Below are 7,765 nucleotides of genomic sequence, written 5' to 3'. Positions count from 1 at the left end.
AGAGAGAGAGAGAGAGAGAGAGAGAGATTGAATCCATACCACCCGGAAAAACGTTGTTACTAATTTAAAAAAATGCAAGTCTGGATAAGGTGGCTTAGGCCTGTAATGCCAACACTTTGGGAAGCTGAGGCAGGCAGATCCCTTGAGCTCAGGAGTTCAACACCAGCCTGGGCAACATGGTAAAACCCCATCTTTATAGAAAATACAAAAATGAGCTGGGCATGGTGGTACATGCCTGTGGTCCCAGCTACTCAGAAGGCTGAGGCGGCAGGATTGCTTGAGCTCAGGAGGTTGAGGCTGCAGTGAGCCGTGATCACACCATTGTAGTCCAGCCTGGGCGACAAAGTGAAACCCTGTCTCAAAAAACAAAAACAAACTAACAAGAAACCCATACCACATTCTGGAAAGAACTGACTTCCTCTCATCACATGGCTTTACCTATTTTAGGGCTAACCCTGAGGGAATGTATCACAGCTAAAAATTTTGTCCTAAACAAAATTCTGAGGAAATTCAGGGTAAGTCAAACTTTATCTTTGCTTTCAGCTTCCTCTGTCTGCCATTCTCTCTCAAATGTGCTTTTTAGAATGTGAAGCTCCGGCCCTAGAACCAGACTCTGTGACTACTAGCTGTGTGGTCTCAGGCAAACTGCTTAGCATCTCTGAGCTTCAGTTTTCTCATGTGTAAGATACTCAATACAGGTTGAGTATTCTTTTTTTTTTTTTTTTTTTTTAAGAGACAGGGTTTCACTATCTTGGCCAGGCTGGTCATGAACTCCTGACCTCGTGGTCTACCCACCTCAGCCTCCCAAAGTGCTGGGATTACAGGCTTGAGCCACTGCACCCAGCCTCAGGTTGAGTATTCCTTATCTGAAATGCTTGGGATCAGAAGTGTTTCAGATTTTTGATTTTAAAAAATGTTTAGGAATATTTGCATATACATAATTAGATATCTTGGGGCCAAGATCAAAGTCTAAACACAAAGTGTAGTTACGTTTCGTATACACCTTATACACATAGCCTGAAAGTAATTTTATACAATATTTTATTTATTTATTTATTTATTTATTTAAAGATGGGTTTCACCATGATGGCCAGTCTGGTCTTGAACTCCTGGCCTTAGGTGATCCACCCACCTCAGCCTCCCAAAGTGCTAGGATTACAGGCGTGAGCCACCGTGCCCAGCTTATACAATATTTTAAATAATCTTGTTCATTAAACAAAATTTGGTCAGTGTTTTCACTACAATCTCATCACACGAGGTCAGTTGTAGACTTTTCCACTTGTAGCATCACACTGGTCCTCAAAAAGTTTCAAATTTGGCGAGGTGTGGTGGTTCATGCCTGTAATCCCAGCAATTTGGGAGTCCAAAGCAGGTGGATCACCTGAAGTCAGGAGTTCGAGACCAGCCTGGCCAACATGGTGAAACCCCATCTCCACTAAAAATACAAAAATTAACCAGGTGTGGTGGCACAAGAATCGCCTGAGCCCAGGAGGGGGAGTTTGCAGTGAGCTGAGATTCAGTCACCACTGCATTCCAGCCTGGGTGACAGAGTAAGACTTTTTCTCAACAAGAAAGACAAGGTCTTGCTATGTTGCCCAGACTAGCTCGCAGTGGCTATTTATAAGCAAAATCATAACACACTACAGCCTTAAACTCTTGCACTCAAGTGAGGCTCCTGCCTCAGCCTCCTGAATAGCCAACTTTTATTGATTAATCTTTCTTAAAAATTTCATTTTATTTTATTTTGAGACAGGGTCTGTCTTTTGTTGCTCAGGCTTGAGTGCAATGGTGCCATCTCAGTTCACGGCAACCTCTGCCTCCCAGGCTCAAGCCATCCTTCCATGTGAGCCTTCCGAGTAGCTGGGACTACAGGCTCATGCCACCACACCCAGCTAATTTTTGTATTTTCTGTAGAGATGAGGTTTTGCCATGTTGCCCAGGCTGGTCTCTAACTCCTGAGCTCAAATGATCCTCCCTCCCTGGCCTCCTAAAGTGCTGAGATTACAGGCTTGAGCCACCACATCTGTTTTGTTTTTTTTTGACAGTCTGAAAGCCAGCCACCCTCCACTATACCTGGATAATTTTTTTGTATTTTTAGTAGAGACAGAGTTTCACCATGTTGGCCAGGCTGGTCTCAAACTCCTGACCTCCGGTGATCCACCTGCCTCAGCCTCCCAAAGTGGTCATTTGTTATCTTAAACATTAAGATGAGATATTGATAGAAATCCATTTTTGAGATTTATACTGATTTTCCTCTAATCTTGAATGTTTTATTATCCAGAAATTTAAATATTTTATTTGATCTCATTTTCTGTCATTTATATTTTCTTCTCTTTCATCAGATCTGAGGAAAGTATTATCATTTCCTAATATGTGTTTGGTTTTCCACTATTTTTTTTCTTTTTTTAGGCAGAGTCTTGTTTTGTTGCCCAGGATGGTGTGCAGTGGCATGACCTTGGCTCACTACCAACTTTGCCTCTCGGGTTCAAGCAGTTCTGAACCTGCCTCAGCCTCCCGAGAAACTGGGATTGCAGGTGCCCGCCACCACATTCAGCTAACTTTGTGTTTTTAGTAGAGATGGGGTTTCACTATGTTGGTCAGACTGGTCTCAAATTCCTGACCTCATGTGATCTGCCTGCCTCAGCCTCTCAAAGTGCTGGGATTACAGGTGTGACCCACCATGCCTAGCTTGGTTTTCTGCTAATTTTTAAGAGTTTAAAACTATTTAAAGTATCCTATTTGGTGTCTGATTTTTTGTAATAAGATAAATCATTGTCTTTTCTCATATCCACTGAATTATCTAGTTATCCTATTTAAAGATAATTGCCATTTTTCTTTTTTTAAAAAGCAAAAACCTTTATTTATTTATTTATTTTGAGACAGGGTCTCACTCTGTTGCCCAGGCTGGAGTGCAGTGGCTCGATCTCGGCTTGCTGCAACCTCTGCCTCCCAGGTTCAAGTGATCCTCCTGCCTCAGCCTCCCTAGTAGCTGGGACTAACATGCATACCACCATGCCCAGCTACTTTTTGTGTTTTTAGTAGATAGGGTTTCTCCATGTTGGCCAGGCTGGTCTCAAACTGCTAACCTCAGGTGATCCACCTACCTTGGCCTCCCAAAGTGGCGGGATTACAGGCATGAGCCACTGTGTCCAGCCGACCATAAGATTTTTATAAATGTTTTATAATTTATTATTAAAGCATTAAAAATAGATTTTGTACATAAAATATTTTTACTCTCCAGTAGCTTTAAGTATATATAAGTTATAGTATTAGCTCTTAATGTTTTTTTTTTTTTTTGAGACAGACCCTACGTCCAGGCTGGAGTGCACTGGTACAATCCTGGCTCACTGCAATCACTCAGATTCCTAGGCTCAAAGCAATTCTTGTGCCTCAGCCTCCCCAGTAGCTGGGATTACAGGCACGTGCCAACCATGCTTAGCTAATTTTTGTATTTTTAGTAGAGAGGGTTTTGCCATGTTGACCAGGCTGTTCTCGAAGTCTTGACCTCAAGTGATCTGCCCACCTCGGCCTCCCAAAGTGCTGGGATTACAGGCATGGGCCACCATGTCTGCCCAGTAATCCTCATTTTTAGCGAAAACCCTGGGAAGAAAGTAATTTTGGCTATCTGTTAGATGTGGAACCCAGGATAAAGGATAAAGCTGTAGAGATAACATCTGACTTTTTTTAGTACAGCCAGGAGGCACAGCTGGGCCAGGTAAGATCTTCTATGTTCCCAGACCTTATCACGTCCATGTGTTTAGAGCATGTGTCACATTCAGCCCAGGACAGCTTTCAGTGAGACCCAACATAAATTCACAAACTTTCTTAAAATTTTATGAGATTTCTTTGCAATTTTTTTTGAGATGGAGTCTTGCTCTGTCTCCCAGATTGGAGTGCAGTGGCTCAGTTTCAGCTCACTGCAACCTCTGTCTCCCGGGTTCAAAAAATTCTCCTGCCTCAGCCTCCCTAATAGCTGGGACTACAGGCATGTTGCCACCGCACCCAGCTAATTTTTTTGTATTTTTAGTAGAGACAGGGTTTCACCATGTTGGTCAGGCTGGTCTCAAACTGCTGACATCAAATGATCCACCCGCCTCAGCCTCCCAAAGTGCTGGGATTACAAACGGCAATGATGAGTGATTTTTTATTTATTTTATTTTTTTAGCTCATCTCCTATCCTTTGTGTTAGTGTATTTTATGTGTGGCCCAAGACAATACTTCTTCCAATGTGGCTCAGGAGAGCCAAAAGATTGGACACCCTGTTTTAGAGCCTAAAATCTAATGGCTCTAAATATGTTTATAAAAAAGCCAAACAATTATTAGAAATATTACAGAAGTCATAGTTATTACCTTAAAATATTTAGTAGGATAGTATTTGACATATTTGACTAATAAAGTGACTAAATGTCTAAATTAGGTTTTGAAGATTTTTTAAATTTTATTAATAACTTAAAAATTATCTATACTAACAATTATTAAAGTTGTCAATGAAAAGAGTCAAACTCTAGGCTGGGCGTGGTGGCTCACGCCTGTAGTCCCAGCACTTTGGGAGGCCAAGGTGGGCAGGTCACAAGGTCAGGAGATTGAGACCAGCCTGGCCAACATGGTGAAACTCCGTCTCTACTGAAGATAAAAAAATTAGCCGGGCATGGTGGTGAGCACCTGTAGTCCCAGCTACTCGGGAGGCTGAGGCAGGAGAATCGCTTGAATCCAGGGAATGGAGGTTGCAGTGAGCTGAGATTTCGCCATTGCACTCCAGCCTGGGCGACAAGAGCAAGACTCCGTCTCAAAAAAAGAAAAGAAAAGAAGAGTCGAAAAAGAGTCAAACTCTGTAAAATATTTGAAGAGAGTTATTCCAAGCCAGATGTGAGTGACCAATGGTCCATGACACACCCCTCAGGAGATCCTGAGAACATATGTCCCAATCTTCCTTTTTCTATTGTTTCTATTATGATAATTTATTTTTCAAACACTACGTTCTGTTATGCAACTGTTATATTCTATAATCAACTGTAACTTAGACATTTCTTTGAGGTCATTAGAACCAGTGGAGTCCAGGAATTTTCACAGTCTTGAAAGAGTTCATCCAGGACTTCTAATACTATGTTGACAGGAAAAAAAAAAGAAAAAAGAAAGAGTCCAGGTTTTACAGCAAATCTTGGCATCCTTATTCTGTCTCACAAGGTAATTGTGGGTAGTACACAGGAGTTTAGTTTTACTTGAAAGCTATAAATCTTATCTTAGTAAATAAAATAAAACTGGCTAATGATCACCAACCATATTTTCTTTTCTTCTAAGGGATGGATTTCAGAAAGAAGAGGGGGTTTCTCACAACTGCACTAAAACAGTTTTTAAGCAGAAAGTGGCCTTGTGTCAACCAAGACAGGTTATCCTCATTAAACACCTTTCTCAATGGAATCCCTTTGTGTTACAACTCTTTCCACATCTATAGCGCTCCATGAGAGATTATGCCAAAAATTTTGTTTGTATAAAAATAGTGTAAAAGTGCTTTCTTTTCTAGAACGACCAAGAGCTGGCTTTCATTAACGCATGTCACGGCAGGTTGGTGTCAGAGGAAATTTGCCTAGTGCTAATAATTTGTCCTCTATATACAGTTCCAATAATCTGTTTGTAGAACATGGCAAACCAGCTGGATGTGGAGTTGAGGGAAGGCTAGCCTGGATAGCTGGAGGTCACGAATCACCTCGTGAAGGTAGAATTTGTGTGTTTAGATCTCAGTTGGGAAGCTTCCCTTGGAGGTAAGTTTGGATTAGCCACAGTGAATTGATGGGATCCAGGTTTTTGGCTCTGTTCGAGTTCAGCTGAAGCATAAAGAGATGGTCTTTATGGTCTTCTGAGCTGATCTACTTTTTTTCCTTTTTTTAAGAGATGGGGGTCTTGCTATATGTTCCAGGCTGTACTTGAATTCCTGGGCTCAGGCAATCCTCCTGCTTCAGCCTCCTGAGTAGCTGGGAGAACAGGTGTACACCGCTGCACTAGTCCAGTTTACCTACTTTTCTTTTTCTTTTTTATTTTTATTTTTTAAAAAAACAGAGTCCTGCTCTGTCACCCAGGCTGGAGTGCAGTGGCATGACCATGGCTCACTGCAACCTCTGCCTTTTGGATTCAAGCGATTCTCCTGCCTCAGCCTCCCAAGTAACTGGGACTACAGGGGCCTGCCACCATGCCTGGCTAATTTTTTTGTATTTTCAGTAGAGACGGGGGTCTTGCCATGTTGGCCAGGCTGATCTTGAATTTCTGGGCTCAAGTGATGTGCCCGCCTTGGCCTCCCGAAATGCTGAGATTACAGGCATGAGCCATTGCACCCAGCAGCTTTCCTAGTTTCTTATAGTGGAAATACCATGGACTCAGGTAGATGCCATTAAGTCAAAAGTGCAAAGAATTTAGTGAGTTACATCTCTTTGCATGAAACTGTGATTTCCTTTTAGAGGAGAACAGAGCCCCTGTGTTCTAGGTGTTTGCAATTCCGTTGGAGAGACAAGACTTACACATATGAAAATTTAAATAGCAGTATAAACTAGTTTATAAACTGGAACCTAATAATGGAATAGTGAGAGTTCAGAGAACATAGGGAGGGGCATCACTGTGGATTGGAGGAATCAGTAGCAGCTTCCTAGGTGAGGCTGCACACAACTGGCTCTTAAAAGATGAATGAGGCTGGGCGTGGTGCTCACACCTGTAAACCCAGCACTTTGGGAAGCCGAGGTGTGTGGATCACGAGGTCAGGAGTCGGAGGCCATCCTGGCCAACATGGTGAAACCTTATCTCTACTAAAAATACAAAAATTTGCCTTTGCATCATCATTAAAAAAAAATACAAAAATTAGCTGGGCGTGGTAGTGCACGCCAGTAATCACAGCTACTCAGGAGGCTGAGGCAGGAGAATACTTGAACCTGAGAGGCGGAGGTTGCAGTGAGCTGAGATCTTAACACTGCACTCCAGCCTGGTGAAAGAGCGAGACTCCATCACAAAAATAAATAAATAAATAAAAAAGATGAATGCATGGGGAGGAGGGAAGAAGGGAGAGCATTCAGGTGAGAAGTAGTCCAGAGGCCGGGTGGCTTATGCTGAAACCCAGGGCTTTGAGAGGCCAACGTAGGCTGATCACTTGAGGTCAGGAGTTTGAGACCAGCCTGGTCAACATAACAGGACACATCTCTGCAAACAAAAGAATAAAATAAAAATGAGCTGGGTGTGGTGATGTGCACCTATAGTCCTAGCTGCTGGAGAGGCATAGGTAGGAAGGTAGCCTGAGCCCCAGCGTTCAAGGCTGCAGTGAGCTAAGATCACACCACTGTACCCCAACCTGGGCAACAGTGAGACCCTGTTTGAAAAAAATAAAAATAGAAAAAAATAAAGGGACGTGGAAGAACAAAATGTGCGGAAGCAGCATCAATTTAGATCAGTCAGCCTGGTGTAGAGAAGACTGGAGGGAGGAACTCTGAGCCTAACTATAAACAGCCTGAAGGCCAGGCGCGGTGGCTCACGCCTGTAACCCCAGCACTTTGGGAGGCCGAGGCGGGTGGATCACGACGTCAAGAGATCGAGACCATCCTGGTCAACACGGTGAAACCCTGTCTCTACTAAAAATACAAAACATTAGCTGGGCATGGTGGCGCGTGCCTGTAATCCCAGCTACTCAGGAAGCTGAGGCAGGAGAATCGCCTGAACCCAGGAGGCGGAGGTTGTGGTGAGCCGAGATCGCGCCATTGCACTCCAGCCTGGGTAACAAGAGCGAAACTCT

The 7,765-nt window shown here is 43.1% G+C and overlaps 1 long non-coding RNA gene across 1 annotated transcript in view; it reads right to left on the bottom strand.

The window, feature by feature from the left end:
* Positions 1–7,765, bottom strand: part of LOC119467059 — a 19,712-nt gene that overhangs the window by 11,124 nt on the left and 823 nt on the right. The window contains exon 2 of the long non-coding RNA XR_005195587.1: positions 1,133–1,138. This is a non-coding gene — a long non-coding RNA (uncharacterized LOC119467059). The remainder of the gene's footprint in view (positions 1–1,132; positions 1,139–7,765) is intronic.

This window comes from Cebus imitator, unplaced genomic scaffold (assembly GCF_001604975.1).
Source record: "Cebus imitator isolate Cc_AM_T3 unplaced genomic scaffold, Cebus_imitator-1.0 Scaffold257, whole genome shotgun sequence".
Taxonomy (NCBI): Eukaryota; Metazoa; Chordata; class Mammalia; order Primates; family Cebidae; genus Cebus; species Cebus imitator.
This window is presented reverse-complemented; position numbering and strand designations above follow the sequence as displayed.